This window comes from Delphinus delphis, chromosome 18 (genome assembly GCF_949987515.2).
Source record: "Delphinus delphis chromosome 18, mDelDel1.2, whole genome shotgun sequence".
In the NCBI taxonomy this organism is placed as follows: Eukaryota; Metazoa; Chordata; class Mammalia; order Artiodactyla; family Delphinidae; genus Delphinus; species Delphinus delphis.
In genome coordinates this window covers 49,027,992-49,054,181 of record NC_082700.1, presented here as the reverse complement: position 1 = coordinate 49,054,181, position 26,190 = coordinate 49,027,992, and the positions used below count along the sequence as shown (strand labels likewise).

General features: G+C 39.4%; 1 protein-coding gene across 5 annotated transcripts in view; it reads right to left on the bottom strand.

The window, feature by feature from the left end:
* Nucleotides 1-26,190, bottom strand: part of LMO7 (LIM domain 7) — a 121,684-nt gene that overhangs the window by 54,784 nt on the left and 40,710 nt on the right. For all 5 annotated transcript variants that reach the window (XM_059995636.1, XM_059995637.1, XM_059995638.1 and 2 more), the window contains exons 3-5: nucleotides 6,342-6,372; nucleotides 5,442-5,555; nucleotides 1,125-1,323 (exon numbers count right to left, since the gene is read on the bottom strand). The gene's annotated coding sequence lies outside the window, so the exon portion shown is untranslated. The remainder of the gene's footprint in view (nucleotides 1-1,124; nucleotides 1,324-5,441; nucleotides 5,556-6,341; nucleotides 6,373-26,190) is intronic.

The window sequence follows — 26,190 nt, the reverse complement described above, 5'->3', positions numbered from 1 at the left end:
GGTACATGGGTATTCATGTAAAATTCTTCCAACTTTGCTGATGTTTGAAATTTTTTATAATAAAAACATTAGGCCGCAAAAAAAAACATTAGGAAAAACACTTAAAATAAAGAATAATAATCAAAATAAACAAGCAAAGTAAAACTCTCTAACAATCCGGCAAAAACTCACAACCAGAACTCTCGATTTTTCATGCTGATGGTGGAAGCAACAGAAATAGTTCAAGAAACTTCACTTGTGGTTTCAATCTAGTCAATTTGAATTGCGAGAGGCATACAGTCAGAAATTTCTGACACCACCCAATAGCCAGGGGCAAAAGACTTGCATTTAAATAACAGATTTGACCACAATATTGGGATTTTGAAAGAAAGTTCCTTCCCACAACAGAAACTTTCATTAACACGTTCCTTTCACACTTGTCCTGGGTTTACTCTGACCCTGACAGACGCAAAAGATGTTTTCTAACACAATGCCAGTGTTGTTACTTAATCAAAGTTTAGCATAATATTCTATCATGACAGATATCAATCATTTCTTTTCTTAGGTAGAGATAATTATTAAAATATTTTCCTGTTTTTTCTTAGAAGTTTTTTTTTTTTTTTAACTTTTGCAGAAAAGTAAGAAAAGGAAAGAAAGCTTATTCAGGAGCTAGAACAGACTTTTATAGAATCTTATTTACTTTCTGCTTTATGTTTAGATATATCAGTTACTAGGCCTCAGAGGCAGAGATTATTAAACCCGAATCTGGAGAGAAAAGAATTAGGATAGATTATCGCTGATAAAACAGGTCATACTTAACTGTCTCTTCCCCAAACTCCTCTAAAAACAGAAGATTAAAAGAAGTGAAACTATCACCCCTCTAGTGGCAATATAGTGAGGAAGGAACAAGAGAGACAGACAGAAAGAGAGACAGAGAGAAGGAAGGAAGGGAGGGAGGGAGGGAGGAAGGAAAGAAGGAAAGAAAAGACACCCCCAATTATATTTCCATCTCTACAAAAATATACTTCTTGGCGAAATTTTTGCCTCAATAGTTTCACTCCATTTTTCTACTCTCTCCAATTCCCAATTTTCTCTCAATACACAAAGAAATAAAAATAAACCGTCCAGTCCAAAACGTAACTCACCTTCACGTGCCCCCCTCAACGTGATATCAGAGGAGCAGCTTGTGAATGACCTAGACCCCAAAGAGTCCAAGCTTTCAAATGAATCTTCTCTCTTATAGTTGCCTGGAGGAGCAAGAAATTCTCCACGCTCAGCGCACCAGATATCACCGTAACCACTGTCTCTGCCACTCCTCTTCAGGAAGCTGGACTCTTCGAGTGCCTGAAGAACATTTTTTAAAGACTTGTAAGTTAGCATAAACTTCCAAAAATGTAATCAGTTATCGCTTACTGATTTGCAATAGTTCAAGTTGTGCTGCATTTGATAGGTGAGGCAATGAGACTGCCCCATTAAAAATCAGAAAAAATCTGATAAAAATCAGAATATACATCTGTAAATGTTTTCCCACAACTAATACTTGGCACTCATGTGACTATATGGAGGTATTCAATATTATTTAGTAAGGTAATAATAAGGGGGAACGTTTTAATAAAAGAAAAGCTAATAATTAGAGTAACATTCAAAGGCTAAAATCAATTATTATCTACAGTTCTCTGGCAATAAACATGAAAGGAGGCAATGAGAAAAGCCAACCTTAATTTTGATATCCAAAAGGAGAAAAGTTAATAAGATTATATTCAGCCTACCTCCAGGAAATATTAGGGCTCATTTTTATTAAATAAACAAAAAAGCCATAACAAAGTTCTTTAACAGAAAGAAAAGTTTTAAAAGAGAGAGGGGCAAGAATAGCAGGCGTACACTTCACAAATTCATTTATTTTCACTCAAAACCTAGATGTGAACCAAGGAAAGTAGACTTGTTTGTTGAATATAAAACATTTTCCCTGGATCTAAATGAAATACTTGTTTAGCTCATATAACAGCTATATAGAAATATGTAAATGTTATTAACCATAGGTTTGTAAATCATATAGAACTTACTAAAATAAGCATCTTTAACTAACATTCCTCTAGGAAAGTTAATAGCAAAATACAACCGGACTTTTTAAAATTAGCATGTAAGTAGAATTTATAAAGCCTTTAGCATAGTTCTAATACATAGTACTCAATGAATAGCTAGTAACTATAATTTTTTTTAATATGGTGAAGGTAATTTTGTTACTATAGTAAAAATCAGAAATGTTACTTTCAGGTGATTATACTAATATAGAGATAGGAATTCCTAGGTTCTTTTTTTTTTTTTTTTTTAAAGCAGAGGGTTTTCCTTTTTTTTTTTTCCTTTAATTTTATTTATTTTTGGATGCTTTGGGTCTTCGTTGCTGTGTGCGGGCTTTCTCTAGTTGAGGTGCACGGGCTTCTTATTGTGGTGGCTTCTCTTGTCGCGGAGCAATGGCTCTAGGCACGCGGGCTTCAGTAGCTGCAGCACGCGGGCTCCAGTAGTTGCAGCACGCGAGCTCAGTAGTTGCGGCACGCAGGCTTAGCTGCTCCACAGCGTGTGGGATCTTCCTGGACCAGGGATCGAACCTGTGTCCCCTGTGTTGACAGGAGGATTCTTAACTACTGCACCACCAGGGAAGCCCCAGGAACTCCTAGGTTCTTTAACAACCAAATGTAATATGTCAACTTTCATTAAATCATTATTCAGAAAAAAAGCTATGAAAGAGAGTTGGGAGACAATTGGGATGTTCTGAATATAGACTGGATATTAACTAATGTGGAATTCATGACTGTTCTTTGGTCTAGTAGACATCACAGGTATATGGAAGAATATTCTTACTGTTAAGAGATGCATGCTGAGTATTTAGGGGTGAGTTGTCTGCAATTTACCTTGAAATGATTAATTAAAACACAGATGGATACATAAATAAAGCCAATATGGGACATGTTTAATGATTAAATCCGACGGAACACAGGTGAGTATTTGTTGTACTATTCTTTCAACTTTTAATTAGGAACATTCTCAAGATATGATAAAAAGCTGAAGAAAGAATGTTTACAATGAATAATTAGCAGCTGTCTCAGGCATACTTTTGGCTAAGACTGGATGTTAATTCGTGGTTGAATTGTTTGACAAATGCTTAAGTGCCAGTAGGGTCTAGTAGACTTATGTGAGATTTCATATATTTTGGACGCCACACACACCCTGGAATTAGAGTTGACATCCTAGCATGAAAATGAAAGTGCCTGCTTTGTACCCTATTTCCAAGCGGGTAGGGAAGCTGGGCTTAGTGCTGGTACCACCAAAATACTTCTTAAAAAATATAGGTTTTAAAATTCTAAGTAAATCTTTAGATTTACCAGGTTTCTTAGACACACACTTGTTGAAGCCTTAGAGTTCAACTCAAGGAGATGATTTTTGGCCTCGTAAGTGTTAAAGATAATGATGATGTGCCACCGTGGTTATAAAAGAACCTAAGTTTGGCCCCGTTGCCTGGTTCCTCCCCCAAACCCCCACCAAGGACTTTACTCTGACAAGTCACCTAAAATGAGTCACCTACAACTTATAGGATGACTAAGGGTCAACAGCTTACTGCAAGTATTTTTTTTAATATATATTTTGGATTGGCCATTAAGCGTTATCTAGTTAAGGGAGAAAAGTCTGATGAACACAATGATTTTGATTTTAACAGAACAGATGCAAAACAGCTCATATATTCACCCACCTCTTATGGCTCTCCACACTCCACAATAATGGAACGGAACCACAACTATAGTTTTACCTATGAAAATTTTTTTTTTTATAAATTTATTTATTTATGGCTGCATTGGGTCTTCTGCGTGGGTCATATGGCTGTGTGGGCTTTCTCTAGCTGTGGCGAGTGGGGGCTCCTCTTTGTTGTGGTGCATGGGCTTCTCATTGCGGTGGCTTCTCTTGTTGCAGAGCATGGGCTCTAAGCACACGGGCTTCAGTAGTTGTGGCATGCGGGCTCAGTAGTTGTGGCCCACAGGCTCTAGAGCACAGGCTCAGTAGTTGTGGCGCACGGGCTTAGTTGCTCTGCAGCATGCAGGATCTTCCCAGACCAGGGCTCGAACCCGTGTCCCCTGCACTGACAGGCAGATTCTTAACCACTGCACCACCACGGAAGTCCCTGAAAATTCTTTTTCATCTACTCTGATTTTGATACTGGTGATAGGAAGCAGCCTCGAATAAAGCATTCCCAGCACAAACACTCTACTAGGATGATTCAACCTGAGTCAGACTGCCATAAAAAGAACCAAAGGCTGTAATGAAAACACTAATGCAAGAGCCAAAGTCCTATGTTATTTTTAACTGGATGTTTTCTTAGCTGAAATACCTGTAAGGCAAGGCTTTGCCTTTGCTCAAATCCCTGCCACATTCATCCTTCAGAGCCTTGCCCTCCTCCATTGCACTGACCTACCTGTTCATCTGTCTACATCAGAGGGTTGTGCTGTAAGGAAGGGTCATCAGCCTTGTATGAGTGTTTTCTCAACAACTAGTACAATGCTTGTGCATGGTATTATCTCAACTGTTATCTGAATTAACTGTTTTAAGGAATTTAAATAGGGTATTATCAACTCTTTACAATTAGAAAATAAAAATCCAGAAGGAATACCCTAATCTTCTAGACTATAATCCCATCTCCCTATAATGTATGTGGCTGGGTTCAGGCAAAACTTTTTAGAGATCAGAGTAGTTATAAGGCAAAGTGATCATTTTCATCCTAAAATTTCTATCTTCCAATTATAGTAACTAACATTTATTACACCCTTACAATGTGCCAGAGACTAATGTTAAATGCCTGATTAATCATCATAAAGACCCAGCAAGCAACTAATATTAATTAGATGACCATATATTATTTGATGACATATTTTCTTCTGCACAGCAGATTCTCCTGCATAAATACCCCCACAGTGAAGTTAATTTTCCCATCTGAATATTATGAGTGAAGATTTGGCCAACTCTGGTCAGCGCTGGCACTTGAGATATAATGACTCATGGCAAGACAGTAAGATAAAGAAACGAGTAACTTCCATATATTTTAATAGCCCTGAAGCACCTCTCTATTACAGGTTAAGTTCATAATGAATATAGAAAGAGTTAGGTTATATAAAGTGCCTAAGAAAGAAAGTAAATTAGTATTTTGTTGAGTTACCTAAAATTAAGAAATAAATACATATACCTATATCATATACCCTGGAAACTGCTCTGAAATACTTACTCACTCCTTGTGGTGGCTTACAAAGCCAGCAAATGAGTAACAGTCCTCTCCACCCATCCCAATCAGAGCCGCCATATATCATAGAGGGAGGAGAAGAAGGCAGAGGGCATGTGGAAAAAAGAGACGAAGGGGAAAGGGGAAGATGAGAAGTAGTACTAGTTAGAGTAGTTGTCTCATATAGATAGAGTTTCCTTACCTTAGTCAGAGCTTGCCCTAAAAGATTCTCAAATGCTTTCAAATTAAGATAGGGACCATTATAGTAGGGGTTACTTTGTGCTTTTCTTCCCAGCCAGTACAAAGTTATCAGAACCTTTAAAAAAAAAATTCCATGAAACAACAAGATCAGTCTATTTAGTAACTAATGGCAAGCTCAAATGCAAGTGAGCACTCTAGATAAAAGACAGTATCTATGGTTGAAAAGTAGATTTTCTTTTAAATTATGTAAAGGAGAAGGGTCACTAAAAATGTTAATTCTTCTTAGATTTCCATCTCTGAGCACATTCTCAGAGCAAAAGCCTAGACCCCAACAGGTATTTATACTCTACCGGTACACATGGAGAAGGAAAAAATTTACAGTAAGAAAACATAAATTAAACTTTTAAAGTAATAGTTTTCCAACAATCTTACAGACTGCACACTTAAAATCAAAAATTCTCAGCTTCCCTAATAATGATATTGAGCTCTTATGTTTTTCAATAAAGCTGTCACATTTTTAGAAATTCTTCTAATATGCAGAATATTATAGATATAAGTCTACATTGGGCAATTGCCCAGAGTCCTTAAACATTTAGTGTTTTTCCTTAAAGTCTGATTTTGGTGGTTTCTGACTTGCTCTCCTAAAAATCCTATAGCCTATTCATTTGCCTTTACCACATTACTAACATGTAAGGACCCACTCCCTAGATTTAACCCACCTTCTTATACTATGAGGTCAGAAAATACATGTTTCAATCATATTTAAACACAATTAGAATTTGTTTCTAGCAAAACTTAGAAAAAGGATAGAGAATATATCAGATATTTTTAGATCCCACTACCTTTTCACAGAACATGTAAGTAAAAAACCATTTATAATGTCCCATTAAATATATCTTACATTTTTCACTCTCCTATCAGTCTCTTCTTGCCTGTAAAGAAAAAAGAAAATATCCATTAGTAATATCTATGAACCTTAAATTGTTAATTATTAACTAGAAAAAACTCATTTGTATTCTAAAGTTCTATGAATATTAATACCACCTGAAAGTTCAGAAACCTTAGTCAGTATATTATCCATCAGAAGGATTTTTCCATATTCATTGAGTTCATGAAATATAATTGTCAGTTTTCTATAAAAAGCAAGGTTGTCTTTTTTTCATTACTTTATTCATTACAGTCTGTTTGGTTTTTTTTTTTTTTGCGGTATGCGGGCCTCTCACTGTTGTGGCCTCTCCCGTTGCGGAGCACAGGCTCCGGACGCGCAGGCTCAGCGGCCATGGCTCACGGGCCTAGCCACTCCGTGGCATGTGGGATCTTCCCGGACCAGGGCACGAACCCGTGTCCCCTGCATCAGCAGGCGGACTCTCAACTACTGCGCCACCAGGGAAGCCCCAGTCTGATTTTTTAAATGTGTTATTTGCATTTGTAAGTTTTCATTTTAAACAATGTTTAAACCCAATCAAAAGGGGGAAAAATCAATGCGTGCTCACGGCAGAAAATAAATCAGGAAATGGGGGGAAAAAACCTTAAATAGGAAAAAACAAAAGTAATTTTGCCCTGAGTTTTCTTTTCCACTTTGCGTGAGGGATTTTTCACTCAAGTTCCCCAGAGAAAATTGCTCAGAGACCAAACCCTGCAGACGTTGAAAAGTGCAGTTTAAAACATAGCCATGAATCTCTGCCTAAAGAGATTTCACTCTATTATAAGCATCATGGGTTTTCCCCCTACCTGTAAAAGGGCATGACATTTGTGGGGAAAGTTAAAGAGGCAGATGTCACCGCAACGTTGAAGACGAAAAAACATAAGCTAATTAACAAAGCGATGGATGACCCTAAACTATTGGTGCTTTCCATCAGAGACTTAAGCAGGATCATTGCTAATTCAGAGAGATGCAGGAGCCTGAACTAGATGACCTCCAAGGTCGCTTTTCAGTCTAAGAGTCATAAGTAGTACCTTTATAAGAAAATATATATGTATACACACACATCATGTGTGTAAGACATATAAAACACACATATATAACATATATACACAGGGAGACAAAGAAAAGGGGGAGAGAATGAGCACACAAACGGAGACAAACATTTAACTTCATTTTCAAAGAATCCATGAAGACAGCTACAACCATTCCTTCCCATAAGATAAACATGAACTGAAATGAACTTAAGAACAACATTTGCCTCTCACCTACCCCCAAAAACAGCAATAACAAAAGTAAAATCCACAAACTCTCACCCTACTGTGGAAATGTAAATTGGTACAACTACTTTAATACATTCGGTAGCAACTATCCAAGCTGAATATACAGTATACGCATATTCTGTGACCTAGTACTTCCACTCCTCGATATATACCCAACAGAAATGCTTACAGATGCTCACCAAAAGTCACATGAGAACCTTTATAGAAGCACAATTCATAATAGAATAAACTGGAGCTACACCTACGTCTTTAACAGTAGAATGGATAAATTATGGAATATCCACACAATGCAATATTCCATAGCAATGAGAACAAACAACCTGCAGCTATATGGTTCAATCTGACAAACAATGGGAAGTAAAGGAAGCCAAACAGAGCACAGACTGTATTATTCATTCAAGTCGAGAACAAAAACAGGCATAACAAAGATATGATGTTAGGAGTCAGGATACTGTTCACCCTGGTGGGGGAGGATGGAAGTGACTGGAAAAAGGTGAGGGGCTTGTAGGGCGCTGAAAATTTCTTATATTTTGATCTGTAAGCTGGCTATTTAAGTGAGTTCCATCTCTAAAGTCTGTGAATTGTACACTTAAAATATACATATAGAAAAAGATACATACTTCAAAAAAGCAAATAAATTTTACAGCCCAAGTACTTAAATCATAGCTTATCTCTTAAGTAAAAAAGAAAATCATCTTGTAAAAACAAAATCAACATTTTTCAAAGAAGTGGGGGAGAAAAATCACTAGAAACTGACAATTAAAAAAAATAAGAGTTATATTGGGAATTCCCTGGTGGTCTAGTGGTTAGGATTCAGCACTTTCACTGCCATGGCCTGGGTTCAATCCCTGGTCAGGGAACTGAGATCCCGCAAGTCACACAGCATGGGCAAAAAAAAAAAAAGGTGATAAAATATATAGCCTCTTTTTATATTAATGACCAACAAACACACTTCAGACATTAACCAAAGCACAAAGAACCATCAATATTCAATGAAAAGGATACATTAGGCTGAAAATCACCACACTCTTAACAGTCAATGCAAACCACCCCACTTTTCTCATAAGTACACTGAGGGCCGAAAGAGGAACAGAGCTCTCTTGAACGCCTGGCCTCCTTTCCACAGCCCTCTCTAAAGGTTTCTAATCCAACACACTCATTTACTTTGTATTATGATAAAGCAATAATTGTAAACACCAGGTATGGCCTATTTTGGAATAAACACTCACAATAAGCAGTGACCTTGGCACTACAACCTTTCCCTCATTTCACAATCCCTTCTGAATATGAGCATTTATAACATGCTCTTGAACACAGTGACACACATGCCAGCCAAACTGCTGTTCTATCACTGAAATGTAATGCCAGGAATTCAAGTAGTCAATGATTTGCTGGAGTCAATAGAGGTCAACTTCTGACACACAACAAACACATCTCATTGTATGCAAGTCAGTAACCAGGCGGCTCCTTTCCCTGCTGTGGCCACAGGGCACAACCCCAAGGCCTTCCAAATAGAGCAAGCATGAGGGCAGAGGAGAAACTCATGGTACCAGTCTCTCTATGAGCCATCCAAGATATTGCCTAACCCATCAGAACCCAAAATAAGACAGTCTGATCTACAAATAGGCTAATTCCCTTACAACAGATATTTCAACAGCTGACATGGTATAATTCCCTGTTCAAAAGCATGGTCTTTGGGTCAGATGTAGGTCCCACTAGCTATGTTCATTTCGGCAATTTACTTAACTCTTGAAGCTTCCATCTCCTTCTGGAGAAACTGCAAATAATGGCCCTTATTCCAGGACATCAGAAGAAAAGTACACAGGTATTTAGCAGAGTCCCTAGCCTCATGGTAAGTGCTCACCAAGCAGCAGTTATCATTAGACTGTAAGCTATGTGAGGGCAGGGCCCAACTTCTTTACCAAGCTACCCACACAGGCTTCTTAGTGACGCCATGCTGGACCCCAATATTTAACTTGCAACCAGCCTGCCTGACACTCCCCATCTGTCATCCCTGCTTTATTTTTGTATTTATAACCATCAACTGCATGCATTCGTTTATTATCTGTCTCTTCATAATCCAAAAGGAATTTTTGTGATTTTATTTACTGTCATATCCCAAGTGTCTTAAGACAGGGTCTACCACCTGACAAGTACGTTAAAATATTTTATTAAAAATGCCTAGCACATGGGACTTCCCTGGTGGTCCAGTGGTTAAGACTCCATGCTTCCAACGCAGGGGGCGTGGATTCGATCCCTGGTCGGGGAACTAAGATCACATGCCACTCAGCGTGGCCAAAAGCCACAAAAACCAAAACAAAACCTCTGAGTTCCTGGAGTTTTCTAAATTAATTATTTCCATAATTTTTTAAAAAAATGCCTAGCACAGTGCATGGCACACAGATGCTCACCAATACTAATCTGAACACATTTATTTAGCTTACAGAAATGTAAGTCAGCAAAAGAAATCCTGAAATGATAAAAGCTCAGGAGATTCCTATGTGACGTCAAAGGACAGTTAAATTACATTAGCTTACTTAAAACATCCAGTTTTGACTCCAACTGTATTGATACTCATAACTGGGCTTCTTTTTAAAAGGTATTTTCTTTAAAATTGCAATAAAAGGAATTCTTTATAATCATAGATCAATAACCCAGAAAAGGCACAGGTTCAAAAACAAACGGCAGCTTCAAAGTGCTGAGTACAAAGATTAAGTGATGGTCTCTGGGATAAAAAAGCTTCCCAGCAGAGCTCTGAGAGACAAAGGCCAAAGAATCCAAACCTTCCTTGAAACCCAAATTTACCATAAAAAAGGACAGAGATGAAACATTAATAGTTTGAAAAAATGACTATGTTGAATATGTTGCTAGCCTTCTCTGTGTATTACACACTAATTTAAATATTAATATTCAAGAAATAGCAAGTATGACATAGATATCATCTTCCACTCTGTTAATGGAATAGCTCTGGTAATTCTTCACTACCTGACAAAGGACCAGAAAACATGTGCTCATCACAGAGCTCTAAACTTTCTGCCAGAGGCCAGGAAGAAAAGAGCCATAAACCCTCAAGTAAGCCCATCAGTGAACAAGATCCATCAGTAACCACCTTATCCTAACTTCAAGGTATACTTACAGCCAGGAAACTCTAGGTCTGATCCTTTCTTTATTCAAAGCTGTTTTAAAATACTCGTACAAATCCTCCATCAAAGAGCACCATCTCTAAGGAAAGGACCAGGGAAATAAAATCCATGTGGCTGCTCTGGCTCTCATCGGGAGAGCCCATTCTTCCCCGAGGCAGCAGGGTGGCTAGGAGGGCAGGCTCTGGAGTCAGACCTCCTGGGTGTGATTTCCGGCTCCACTTTTGGGAGCTGTGAGAATGTGGCAATGCTTATCTAACTCTTTGCCTCCACAGTCTCACCTGGAAACCACATACCCATTTCACTGGGCTTAAGATAGACATTTGAAAAGTACTGAACCCAAGCAGATCAAGTAAAGGAGACACTTCGAGACTGTCCTCCAATTACCCATCTCAACCACACAGTATGGTGGAAGGGAAGTGGCGAGAGGACAGGCAAGTCTCCCCACACATAGTATTTTCCCCCTAGAAGAGACATTTCTGTGAAGCACAATTCAAGACACTCTTTCATGTTCTTCTTTCCTTTCCCTCTTTCTCTGAAAGGCTTTGAACAAGAAATTGTTTCTAGAATAAGGTCAAACAAAGAGCAAGGCCAACTAGTGGAATGACCCTTGTTGGCCAAACATCCATGTTGGCCCCAAGCCAGCCCTCCTCACCTGCCCTTTATCTACCAGGGACTGCCTAGGCCAACACCCTTCAATTTTCCAAAAGCTCAAAATCTGAGAGAAAAAAAATGTGCCTACATTGCCAAAGTCTATCTCCCTCCTATCTGACAGCAGAGTTTGGGAACAGAGTGTTAAAGGATGAGATTCTAGTTTTATTATAGCTTGGTGCGGCCAGCTGTATTCTAGGGCGTCATCAAAAATATTTCCAAAAACGTTCTGTTTATCCAAAGAGCTAACCCTGGGCCCACATGCATGCACCCACCTCAGCCTCTCATAGAATCTCTCCTGGTGGACAGCAGAGAGCTGGAACCACACCTGACTCACGACTGTACCCCTGGAGTCAACCACAGGCCTGGCTAAGAGCTGCCCAGCTTCCAGTGCTCCTATATAAGTCACCTAAAGCCACTCACAGAGCCAGTCCCGCAGATCAAGGACAAAGAGTTGGAGGAAAATTCCCCCCCAATAAGATAAAGCTTCACAGAGCTTGAAACCGACTCCCAATTCTCTCTTTATGTTCTTCCTCCATACCTTTTTTTTTTCTTCTTCCATATCTTGATACACCTTTTCCTCAAGGTACCAACTTCTTCACTGACAGCACCGTAAGCTCAATCTTGTCATGTTCTGCCCTAAGATCAAAATCCCCTAGCACTGAACTCTCCGTGCTCCAAAATCATCCTTCCTCCCTAAATCCCAGCCCACACCCTGCCCAATCCAACCTCGGTTAAGATCAAATACAGTTGTCTTACTGAAGCATCATACAAGGAAGCGTGTGATGAAAAACTCATGCTGGAATTTCTGATAGAGTGGGAATATCTTTGCTCCAGATACCACAGGGGAAGACTCCCTACATCCTAACAGGAGAGATGAGACATGTGGTACCACCTGCCACTACCCCAAGCTTCTCTGGCTACAAGGAATCTGGAGTTCAATAAGAGACTCAAGTATAACTTCCTACCCCACCGGGTCTCCTCCCTGCCATACACACTCACCCCTCTTTCTATCCCTAATCCTACAGCCCTGATCATCCCCTTTTCTTGGTCTCAAATAAGCTTTTACCTTTGTTCCTCAGAACAACTGCAACTCACTGGGTGATTTTGTCCCCAAGCATCCACTTCCTGAGGCTACTTCCAGAGTAGAGCATGGACCCAACCCTTCCAGAGTCAGTTCTAGCCCTGCCCTGCCCTGCCCTGGGTGGCTTCAGCTGACCGGGATGTGCTGCTTGGGAAACGGGGTTGACATTAGAGAAGCTGGGCTCACACAATACTTGGTCCTCCTCCAAGCCACTAAGTAATCCCTGCCCTCCAGTTGTTGCTTATGTAGTCTGGCCACCTGTTCACAACTTTTTAAAAAATGTCAAGAAATGAGGTCCTAGATCATGATTTCATAAGCGGTCACCAGTAGAAAAAAGTGTGTGGACCGTATCTGCTTTCAATCTGTCAGGTATGCATGAGGTTAGGGAGGAGGCATGCGTGTGGTCAGGGGAGACGGTTGAGACCATTCAAAGCAGATGCCCTTCTCATTACAGCTGCGGCATCGTTTTCTATAAGAGACAAGACAGTCTGCCTCCAAATGGGAGGAAAGGATACTGAGTGAAATTTTAAGAAGCATAGTGACATAATAATTTCTGACGCTACTGTCTCTGAGGGAAGGGGCTGTTTTTATTCCAAATGCAGGAAGTGAAGAAGGAATTTAGGAATCTATCAGGTAACGGCTCCTTTTTCTATTAACAGACATTATTCATGGAAGCTCTTCCATTGCATTACATAAAATAGAGCAAACCTTTCTCTAATGACTGGCAAATAGAAGGAGAAAGAAATGTGTGGATAAAAGTTAAAGACGAATTCTTGGAATACTGCACTCAAAAAGTAAGCTGCATTTTAAAAAATGAAGTTGAAATTCTTCCTTTCCTCCCACCTTCATCCCTAAAAATGAAACTGTATTCCATTTGACAATCTGCCAGTAATGTGAGACCATGTGACTCATAGCTTTTAATCTGCCATTGCTACAAAATGCAGCTCTACCTGACTGGAAATTGTAAAAATGGCACTTGAGAAAATAATACCAAATCTGGAGATAATTAGTGAGCAAAAATTGATAAACGATGATTTCTGTACTTACCTATGTGAGACAAAACTCTTGGAAATTCAACAGTTTTTGCCCTAGGAACATAATGCTTATTCCAAACATGACAAATGAGTAACTACCCTCCCGTTAAAAATCATTTCTTATTAAATTTCACACCCCACCCACACAGTACTAAGAATAGCTAAGTTTCACTTAAAGAGAAAGGAAAAAACAAACCCACATGCATTCGAAGACACCGGCACACAGTTCCACTTAAATAATGAACCTGAGGAGCTGCTGCAGGAGCTGAAAAGTGGGTTTTGTTTCTAACTCTCTCAACCAGACTTTTTGCAAATCTTTTCTACTTTTTGGAGTATGTTGGCTATTACATAAAACTGATTTCACAATTTGAGACTCACACATGTATATCCCCTGTTAGATGGTAACCCAGAAACAGACAATTCCTGAATATAGAATTTAATATCCATAATATATGCTCCGTGTACTAAATGGAGTTATGACCTTCAATTATATAAAATGTGCTGGGGAGAGACTACAGGGGGTGTCAATTACAGGCCTACCCATCATTTTACTTCTGTAGGTAACAATGCCAGGTAGCAGCAGCAATGGGAAGAGTGGGCTTGGTTTTAGACATGGGAAGTTTGAGACACATGACAAAGTAGAAATGTGAAGTGACTGGTAATTAGGCATACAAGTAGGATGTTCAAGCTAGAAATCTAGGTTGGAGATATAATCTGGGGAGTTGTCAGCATAGAGATTAAGTGTAAAGTCATGAAGCTACCATGAGACCCCCTTAGAAAATAAGTGTAGATAGAGAAGAGGTCTAGGGATTGAGGGCTGGGAAACCCAAAACATAAGGGCTAAGAGGTGGAGGAGAAACCAGCAAGGCAGACACAGAAGGACCAGCCAATGTGATGGGAGTGGCACGCCGGAGGGAAGGAGAGCGAGACGGAGGGACCAGTCAAAAATGTTGTTTGGAGGGGAATGAGGATGAGCGCTGAGGAATTACTGCTGTATTCTTTTCTTTTCTTTTTTCTTTCTTTTTCTTTTGCTGTACGTGGGCCTCTCACTGTTGTGGCCTCTCCCGTTGCAGAGCACAGGCTCCGGACGTACAGGCTCAGCGGCCATGGCTCACAGGCCCAGCCGCTCCGCGGCATGTGGGATCTTCCCAGACCGGGGCACGAACCTGTGTCCCCTGCATCGGCAGGCGGACTCTCAACCACTGCGCCACCAGGGAAGCCCTGTATTCTTTTCTTAACCCTTATAATATCTTACACACATGTAATACACACTCACTCAATTACTAATTACTTCTCCTCAAAGGAGAAAAAGAAAGAAGTATTAACATCAACAAAAATCTCGTCAAAATCACCGATGTTCCTAAACATACAATTTGGGAGAATACTGAGCTAGATGGCTCAGGTGCCCTTCCAGACTTCTGAGTCCACACTTAGCAAAGCCAACAAGAAATTCGACTATAGGTATAAATCTTCTAGTCTTTAGCATCATGATATTGGAATAATAATGTGCCAGGTGAGGAATTTTCCAAGTCAGTATTTGTCAAACTGTGTACCACGAAGCATGAGAAACTGGCGGATTGAATGGGGCTTAAGGTCAAAACTTTTTACAAAGTGTTGCATATTTTCTCCTTAACACATAACAGAAAATTGAAGTTGTGAAAAGCCCTACAACAAGGGATCCATTTTACTTATACTTTGAAAAATTCACTTTCTCATAGTTGTTGGCAGAACAGTTACTAAAATCTTAAGGAATTCTGGTATCAATGAAGTATTTCCCAATTGTGTCCTGTTTAAGTCCACTTTACGCTTAATTGTATCATGTATATTAATAATAATTACCTTTATTAAGCACTTTATATTAATCATTACGTTGACCGTATTGCATTATTATCTCCTTTAATCCACACAACAGTCTAATGATTTACAGATTAGGAAATTGGGACTCCAAAGGCTTAAAAACTTCCCCAGGGTCACAAAACAATATTAAGACTTGATGTGATCCGTACTTGCCATACACTAAGAGCTATGGACTAAAACCCTGTTTTAGTATTAGTGCAGTCACCCTTTCTACCTTAATACATTTTTAATAATTTACGTCTTTCTTAATCCTGAAAAATAATTGTCTGTAATATCCTTGAGAAGTATAAATGTCTCTCAACATTCTCTCCAAGTGTTGGTTCAAAACCTATCTATGGCAACAATAATTTCCTGCCTAAATCTGTCTCCCAAAGACAATGGCAGAAGTTTCCCCCTACCTTTTCTGGCAAAATTTAGATTTGTACTGTACTATCTTGCACATACAACCCGTTATGGGATTCTGCAGATGGAAAATTGCCAAAGCATTTTTTAAAGGACTTCCTTCTAAGTAAATGAAATATATCACAATAATTCTCGTAGTGAGAGAAACGCAAGGCAGAGATTACCTGTTCTTATCACTGCTAAGCCTTTATGAGTATAGTTTCTTTAAGGCAAGTACCCATCGAATATAAATAAAAAGATTATAAATTAAACACAAACAAGATTAACTGGGAAAACCTTTTGGTTAGTCTCCTGAAGGTACATTTTCTAATCTAAAAAAAAAAAAAGAAAGCTAAATCTACTAAAGGTTTGTGAAAATTAAACAAAATATATTTAAAGTACCTAGCACGTAAATATTTATTTTCTTTCTGATGACCATGAAAGCATAAGGTGTAAATTATTAGTAGTAAGTTAGTATACCATTACACCAATTCCTTAGCTGTAGTTTGTATTAAATGTGCTATGTGTGAATAGTGCAAAGCTGTATTGACAAAGTAGTGCATACCAAACTATTGATTCACGTTACACATTCAGAAGGGTCCATATTGCTTTTAAGCACATTATTCTCCCTTGCCTATAAGTGAGACTTGTTTCAAACTTTTAATTCCACCATGGGAAAAATCAGCACCACGGCCTCCTCCAAAAAACCCCTAGCCCAAGTTTTTCATAAATCATTTTTAGTCCTAAATTTTGCCTGTTCTAGATTAGCCTCTCTTATCTTAGTGTTTGTTAAAAAAACATCAAATTTTTCACAACTATATTTAAGCCAAAGGTTCATAGGGGCAATATATATTTAGAACAGAGTTTCTTGACAATATTACCATTTGAACCTTACAGTTCTTCATTGTGGGGGATTACCCTGTGCATTGCAGGATGTTAAACAGACTCCTGGCCTTATTCACTAGACACCTCTCCTCACCCTAGTCAAGACAATCAGAAATGTCTCCAGACGTCACCAAATATCCCCTGGGGCACAAAATTGTCCGATGTTGAGAACCACTGTTTTAGAGGATCTAAGAATTTAATTAATTCCTCTTCATAAAGTATACTCAAGTTTCCATGGGCCTAAAATTAGCTGAAACCAAAACCAGTCTCATGAGTAGTAAATGAAGTCTGAGGAGTTGACTCACTCTCCAAGAATGACCAACTATTAAATTAAAAACATACTATGACTTATCTCCCTTGCAATTTGTATAAAGCTGCCTGTCTTTCATTAGAGAGTTAACACCAGGGATCATTTAAAAATCTCCATTTACATGTACCACCTTCCATAGACGTGCCATTTCCTTCTTAGTCTTCCATATAATGCTTCAAATTTCAGAACCTTATCAAAGTATCACCAATCACTCTGTATAAGTCATTGAGAAAGAATGGACATGCTTCAAAGGAATAACATAATTGGTTTTCAAATTCAGATTAATATAACACCGCCTTCTTCAATTAACTTTCAAGTTCAATACACATTCGATCCCGATGTCCTTCAGAGTAGTTAACCTTTCTTGCAATCAATTTCAATTTTCCCATTTTCTGTGAATACCTTTTTGAAACTTCCAAGACTAATGAATCGAATGAGTTTTTTCTTCTTCTTTCTCCCCTTCACCATATTTAATCTAAACCAAATTCAAATAATACTTCCCAGGCAACTTTTCTCAGATATGCCCTTTATATTCCCACTATCAGCAGTTCAGAATTTAAATCGAATAAGTCTTCGTAAGTGCATGCATCATCTAATCCCCGAGCCTGTTCATCCTTCCACATGCTCTGCACTGGTGAAGGGCCCCAAATTTCAGAGTCAGAAAACTAAGGCCTAAGCCAAACAACATCTCCCTCGAACACTCACTTCCCCACCAAACAAGTCCTATCAATTCTAGTCCCTAAATCTCTCTGCAATTCCTTGCTTCTTTCTCAGATGTATTTCCTGTCTTCGATCTTCCCCCTGGTCCTCCTCCTCCCCAGAGATTCCTGAACAATCGTCCTAAAATGGAATCCTCTCCATGTCTCCTATCTTTTTTTTTTTAATAAATTTATTTATTTTTAATTTTTATTTTGGGCCACGTTGGGTTTTTGCTGCTGCGCGCGGGCTTTCTCTGGCTGCAGTGAGCGGGGGCTACTCTTCGTTGTGGTGCTGGAGCTTCTCATTGCAGTGTCTTCTCTTGTTGTAGAGCATGGGCTCTAGGCGCGCGGGCTTCAGGAGTTGTGGCACACGGGCTCAGTAGTTGTGGTGCACAGGCTTAGTTGCTCCGCGGCATGTGGGGTCTTCCCGACCAGAGCTCGAACCCGTGTCCCCTGCATTGGCAGGTGGATTCTTAACCACTGTGCTACCAGGGAAGCCCCAAGTCTCCTATCTTGACATTCTTACCTCTTACGGTTTATTTCCCTCAAGTAAAGTTCAAAACATAGCATTCACATTCATCATCTGCCCACTCTCGGTCACCTCGTTTCTTGACCTGCCCCAGCATAAACCCAACACTCTTTCTATAAAACAGCTCTAGAACTCTCTCAACAGCCCTGATCTCTCCCACCTCCACATAAGAGACAACAGGAAGTTTTCTCTTCCTAGAAGGCTCTTGACTGTTCTCCCCCACTTTTGAACTGTTCATCTTTTCAGATTAAACTCAAATGTCACCAGCCTCTGAAGCCTTCCTATCTTCTAGAGGCCTCTCTCATGGGAGCCCATGGGTGCTCCGCACAGAGTGCTTTTAAAGCATTCCATTAAATTATCTTCCTAGTCTCTCCCACTGGACTGTGAACTCCATGAATTCAGAAACAGAATATTGTTCATCTCTGGCTAAGTACTTAAAATATAGGCACTAAAATATTACCAGAAAGAAGAGATTAATCTTCAGCCTCTTCTAAAAATCTATCCTACCCATCATCTAGAATCATTTTTAAGGGGCCATTTACTTCCTCTCATCCCCACTAAATCATAGGGCTCCCCATGCTTTATCTTGAACTTAATTTTAGTTACATCCCCATTTCCGTCTTTCAGCCATTTCCTGTTGCATCCCACTCTATTCTGACTTTAATCAAACAAGTCTAACACAACAGGACCTGTTTACTCTCACTCCAGAGCTATATATTCCATTCCTTCAGCCTAAAATGCCCAGAATCTGTCACACATTTAACTCTTAAATGTCAATTTCCAGGAAACTCCCATAGGACATTGCCAAGTCCCTGATACACCATCCCTTTAGAGTCCCAATCACTCATGCAAATATAGAGCCATACCATTATTCATCCACTTATATCCATTACTGACGTTAATAAAATACATTTTGTGTATTTGTCTCACTACCTCCAAAGGACCTTTGAGGATTATTTTCTTTCCACAAACATTATTCACTTACAGTTGACCTTTGAACAGTGCTGAACATGTAATACCATAGTACGTATTTAGTGAACAAAGTCCACGTGTAAGTGGACCCTCACAAGTTTAAACCTATGTTGTTCAAAGGTCAACTGTACTGAGGGTTTTGCTGAATATCTATACAAGATGAAGTAAAAATATTCTTAGGATAATAATGTCACATACCTTCTCTTTGAGTAGTTCCCATTGATTTATCCCCTAAAACAGAGGTTCTCAAACCACGGTCTCCAGACCATAGTATCCACAGTACCACAGAACTTGTTAGAAATAAAACCCCTCAGACCCTACTTCATACCTCCTGAACCAGCAGCTCTGGGGTTAGGAGTCCAGGAATCTGGGTCTTAGTGAGTCCTCAGGGTGACTCTGATGCATGCAAATGATTGAGAGTCAGTGCCCTAGAAACATACCAAAGTTAAAACTACAGCTTAACCGAAGCTACAGCTTCAACTACTTTAGCTACTTCTCTGAAAAAGGAAGTTAAACTGAAACATAATTCCTCTAGCCTTACCCAACTAGAATTAAAAACAAACAATAAAAAGCACAAAGAAACTCAGAGTTAAGTGAAAAGCCTGGAACTGCTGCCAATGATTTTCAAGTGTTGACTGAAAAACTTCAATGTGTTTCCCTGGGCTTGCGTGGGCTTAAGAGAGCACCATAAAAATGCACTCGATTCGCTGCTGTCGCTGTTCACTAAGCTGTCACTTAGGATGTCTTGGTCCGGGGATCTAAAGGACAGGGAAGATCACTGAGTTCACTGCTTAACACTCCAAAAGCACCAACACTCCATGGGATCCAGAAGAGAACACCCAAACATAGAAACACACCTACCATGTCCACAGAACACAATGTTTCAAGAAGGACAGAAATGATTTCTCCTATAAGTTTTCTGAAAAGCCAACCACTGTCAGCTTTAAAGGAAGGAATGCTATTCAGAAAGTTAAAGTAAGTTAATTTTGTTACAGTCATCTTATAATTTCCTCATAATATCATACATTCCTGTTCTATATCTCTGAAAAAGGGTAATTGGTGAGAAACTGGCCTAGACCTATTTTTGTATCACCTAATCTCTAATTTGTTTTCCCCAGTTAAGAAGAAAGTCTGGATTAGGTAACACTGGAATAATGCATCTGGTGAAAGATTAAATGAGCATGAATCTAAGACCACGTTATCAGAAAATCCTACACACAAAATTATAACACCAAAGTAGCTTACATAAAAATAGTTGTGTATATTAGGGTTGTAAGGCACCACTAACAAACACCAACACAGACCAACTTGTTGAAAACAGGTACAAAACATGGATAAAGAAAAGTGGATAGCGGTTGCACAGACCAATTAAATTGCCATTGGTAAATTTCCTTCTTTATATTCTAAAATGTGAAATAATGTGAACATATTCAGGTCTACTGATTAAAGAAGGTGGTTGCCTTTGAAATTTAAGTATAGCCCTTATCTTATTCAAGTTACTAAATCTGAAGCAGAATAATAAACTAAAATGTAGACAAAGTATCAATATTATAGACAGTCACTCACTGAAATAAGAAAAGGTTAAAGCCAGGTGAAATTAAATGTTATTCTTGTTCAAGTCTTCTGCTGCCCTGGCTAAGCTGGGCATAAGACACGGGGGGAAATAACTACACCCAAACCAGAAGGTGGGACTTAAGTCAGGATACATGTCTTGGCTCACGAGTGGCCTTGGAATAGCATTTTGACCTCTTCTGGGCCACATTTTCCCTCTCATGTGAAAGGAGGACTGCACTGGATGGAGCTGTCTCTTTAGTACCTTCCAGCTCCGATAGTCTGATTCTTACCTCTTATAAAGGAATATTCCCACCACAATTTTTAAGTTGATATGAAAGGCAGCAGAGAGACTCCCTAGAGAGCTTTTCTGGTAAGTTCAAATAAAACAGTGAACACTCACATCAACTGCATGATGTGACTAAGCATTTTGAACTAATATAAATAAATGTTCCCATGTATTACCTTCATTACGATTGTGGGATAAACGTGCTCTAGAGTTGAAGGCTGACAACTTTTGAATACAGTATTTATCTCCTCATAACTATATGCCAATTTTTAAAGGCTTATGAAATTAAAAATGCTTTTGAAATCACAAGTGAGTTAATTGATAGCAGAAAATTAATAAGTTTTCAAAGTCATTCCCTGAAAGCAATTCTCAGACATGATAAAAAACAACCTTTCAAATAATGTAACCCCAAATTTTGTCTTAAACTTTCAATAGAACACAAAAAAGGGATCAAACACCAGACTGTCAAATTATTTACTTAGGAGTGAGGGAGGATGAAGAGAATCGTGAACAGTGTATTCGGGAGGGAAATGAATACATAGAAGTGTAAAAGTTTACTAAGGTAAGTTCTTCCTGATTGCATCATTCTGTTTTATGAATGAACTAGTAAGACTTGAGACCTTTAGCAAAATGATTTACTACTAACTTCTTGGTGAGATAATGCCCTTCTTACTTTCATAGTTTTCTTTAACACAACTGTTAGTCAAATTAAGAGGACAAATTATCCACTTATAAGTCTTTAAGGAAAGAGTAAAAACAATCATTCCTAAAAATAGAAGATTAAAGCAAGAATAAATCGTTAGTGGGCTATTCAATTATTTTTGCTTTCAACTTTTTCATCCTAAGAACACTGTTGGATATTTTCTGTTTATATAAAATAAATCCAATTGCTTATAGTTGTTATCATAGTAATCAAAATATCCAAGGACAGGGCTTCCCTGGTGGCGCAGTGGTTGAGGGTCCACCTGCCGATGCAGGGGACACGGGTTCGTGCCCCGGTCCGGGAAGATCCCACATGCTGCGGAGCGGCTGGGCCCGTGAGCCACGGCCGCTGAGCCTGCGCGTCCGGAGCCTGTGCTCCACAACGGGAGAGGCCACACAGTGAGAGGCCCGCGTACCGCAAAAAAAAAAAAAAAAAAAAAAAAAAATCCAAGGACTATGGAGAGATCATCAGTTATCCCTAGATCTGTAGTCTTACATTTCTTAAGAAAAACTATCCTCTTCACACATAAGGGTAAGAGTAGAGGTCCTTCCTTTCCTATTATTGTTTGTTGCACAGACTGAGTCTACAGGAATGTCACCTGGGTCACACTTTTCTCTTCTGGCAGAGGGAGTCACTTTTGTCCCTCTGCCACACCTCTCCTTTCTCCATATACACAGCTCTTTCTCCCTCCTCTATCTCCTTATATGGACAGATCCTTTATTTTCCCTTCTGCCTTATTACCCCAAGGGTAAAATCATATTGCTTAGTTCATTTAAGAAACACACCCTTACAATCCTTTCTTAAGACTCACCTACTGGCGCAGTGGTTAAGAATCTGCCTGGCAATGCAAGGGACACAGGTTCAAGCCCTGGTCCGGGAAGATCCCACATGCCGTGGAGCAACTAAGCCCGTGCGCCACAACTACAGAGCCTGTGCTCTAGAGCCCGCAAGCTACAACTACTGAGCCCATGTGCCTAGAGCCCATGCTCCGCAACAAAGACAAGCCACTGCAATGAGAAGTCCACACACCGCAATGAAAAGTAGCCCCCACTTGCCGGCACACAGAAACAAAGACCCAACACAGCCAAAAATAAATAAATAAATTTATTTTTAAAAAAAAATCACCTACAATTTTTAACCACAAAGTCATCTCTACTGCATCTTATTAAATGAGATATTACTGGGCATTGGAGACTAAGGTTTTAAACTGAGGAAAACATACAGAATTAAGATTACTATGAGACAGAATAATATTGTACATAGCATGTAATGTCTCATATTTTCTTTATCTATTCATCCATCGATGAACATTTAGGTTGTTTCCATATCTTGACTATTGTGAACAATGCTGCAATGAACATGGGGGTGCAGAGAGCTCCTCAAGATCCTGGCTTCAATTCTTATGGATATACACCTGGAAGTGGAAATCCTGCCATCTGCAACAACATGTATGAACCTGGAGGACATTATACCAAGTGAAATAAGCTAGTCACAGAAGGACATGGTTCCTCTTAAATGAGATATCTAAAATAGTCAACAGACATAGAGACAGACAATAGAATGGTAGTTGCCAGGGACCAGGGGAAGGGGAAACTGGGAATTGCTTTTCAGTGGGTATGTAGTGTCAGCTATAAAAGATGAATAAGTCTAGAGATCTGCTGATACATTATGCCTATAGTTAACACTGGCTTGTGTACCTAATGATCTGTCAAGAGGATAGATCTCATGTTAAGTGTTCTTACCATAACAAAAAAGAAATTAGTATGAGAAAATTTGTAAATTAACTCATATCTAAGACAGTCAAGAAAGAAAAACGGCAGCAACTCAGCAGTACTTTCTCTCAGCACCTTGGGTCCATCCCCTCCTCTCGAGCATTTCCTCTAAGTAGACAAGGGCAATAGACAAGGACCGTCCCTAAGTGTTCTTTGCTCCCTCCATAGGGTTCCTGTTCCTACCTGATCGTCAATCACCAAATACGTTATAATTCAATCTAGCTCGAGATATATTAAAAGTTAGGAGTTTAAAAATCTACCATGAAGGTAAAAAAAAATGGAGTAGGAAATAAAAAAAGCTATCATGTAGATCATACACACCATATTTAGAGAACACAGTAGTCTAAAATTTTACGTAAAGTATCAATAGTAGTTAACGGCCAGCGTATAATGGATGTGTGCCATGTGTCAGGCATCTAAGCTCTTCACCTTTACTCATTTAATCCTCACAATGGTCCCTGTGCAGTAGGTACTAGTGTTGTCCTCTATTTCGCAGGTAAAGAAATGGAAGGACAGAGAGGGTAAGGGAAATGAGCAAAGACCACAGTCAGCACTGGCCGCCTGGGACTAATAACCAGGCATCTGGCTTCCTCTCTTAGTGAGGGAGGAAGGGCTGAGGCAAGATGGTGCCTGGCCTGTAAGAATGGCTGTCCAGGGGAAGAGGCTGGCCCGACTGGTTGACAAAGCTTGCGTAGAAGGGAAATAAAAATGCAAGTAAATAAGCCACACATGATTAGACAGTAGAACTCCATTAAAGTCTCAAGTGTGCTTGGACTTGACCTGTGGGTAAGTGGGAGCCACGATGGGCTCATGAGTGGGAATACATGATTCAAGTACACACATGAGACTTGAGACTAACAGAAAAATACGAAATCTTTTATGAAAAGCAGGAGTCAAAATACCATAAGTAGTTAATTATCTGATCAAAGCAAGCTTCCTTGAATTCAAACCATATAAAATCTTAAAACAAAAACTGAACCCTTAATTCATTTGCGAGGGTGAAACCTAAATGCAAAGACACAAGCCCTGCCAGCCAGCAGGCTGCCAGGTGGGAGTCAGGTGCAAAGGAGGGGAAGCCTCGTGTGCAGACGCACCCCAACCTGCAGCCCGACCTTCAGAGGTTAATGGGCCTCCTTTCTGATGCTTCACTTTAAAATACACTAAAGCTTCAAATCAGTGAGCTTGTTTTAGGAGAAGAGTTTACCAAAACTCTTTATGATTCTAATAAAATGTAACATTAATCCCAATAGCTAGTTTTATTAGTACCTTTAAAATCTACTGCATGTAGAATTTTATCTAAAACTATGCTTAAAATATCATATCAAAACGAACCTTCCTGACGTGCTCTCTCCACCCCTGATTTATTTTGTTTCAGAGTCCTATCACCACCTCCCAACATTTTATATTTTTATTCATTATTGTCCTCCCTAGTAGAATTTATGCCTAAGAATGGCAAGGCTTTGTCCTTTTCACCACAAAACTGGATCCCCAATCCCTAGAACAGTGCCATGCACAGAGTAAGAACACAATAAATATTTGTTAAACTCATTCATTTATCCATCCATCTAGTTATTGAATCAAATTCCCTGGTGTTACACCTGCCCTAAAATACTGTTATTTTTCCAACCTTGATGAACAGAAGTGGAAGCAGTTTTGGTTTATAAAATTCCGTCAGGCTGAATGAGATGTTTTGCAGACTCCATAGTTTTGTTTTTCAATGCTGTTGTTTGGGAGTAAGGTTTTCATGGGTGGGAGAAAAAACAAGGAGATAAGTCCATTTTGTTGTACGAATTTGGACACAATGTGGTTGAAATGGTCTATTCTATGGGGAGTTGTACATATTCTTGTCTGGAACAGTTGCTGACAAGAGACGCAGAGTTTAGATTTAAAAGATGTTGACAAGAAAGACAAGGGACAACTTTTCTCAGGTTGTAGGAGAAAATACAAAGCAAGTGAGTGGGATTAGTACGGGCAACACTGGTCCAGATGGTGGCTACCACGCAAACAGGGGTATTTATGATTTAAGGACCCCAAGGCTAGGACACACAGTGATGTTGGATTCGCTGAACTGATCTGAATATCCACCTGAGCCCAGAGGCCAAGCCCACAGTGTTTCCTGTGAGGGCATGACATTCCCACTGCCCTTACTCCGAAAGCATAGTTCCTAGGACAAGAAATCCGGCCTAACACTTCCAGAAGGCGCTACAGAAAAGAGATTTGGGACTCAAATAATAATCCCTTCTTTTTGTTGGCATTTAAAAGAAGGAAAAAAGACCATAATTTCTGATTAAATGCATTAACAACTCCTACATTTCCATTTGGATACTCTACTGTCATGTCCAGTGCAGTGTGGTAAGACCTCATTTCTATCTTGCCCCCAAATTGGCTACCTTTCCCGTTTCTGCTAATAGTTGCACAAGCTCAAAAGCTGGCCCTTCTTGCTCTTTCATTCTAATCAACCCCCATCATGTCTACTTCAAATATCTTCTCCACTTTTACATTTTTACTGCTTTCAGCAGTTTGCATCCTTATCAAAACACCCATGAACTGCAACCATTTCCCAACACCTGTCCCAGCCTCCAAGCTAGTTCTCAGTCAATCCATATTATATACTACTTCATTACCCCATCTTTCTAAATCTCTGATTTTAACATTGTAACCTTCTGCACCAAGCTTTCGGTAGTAATCC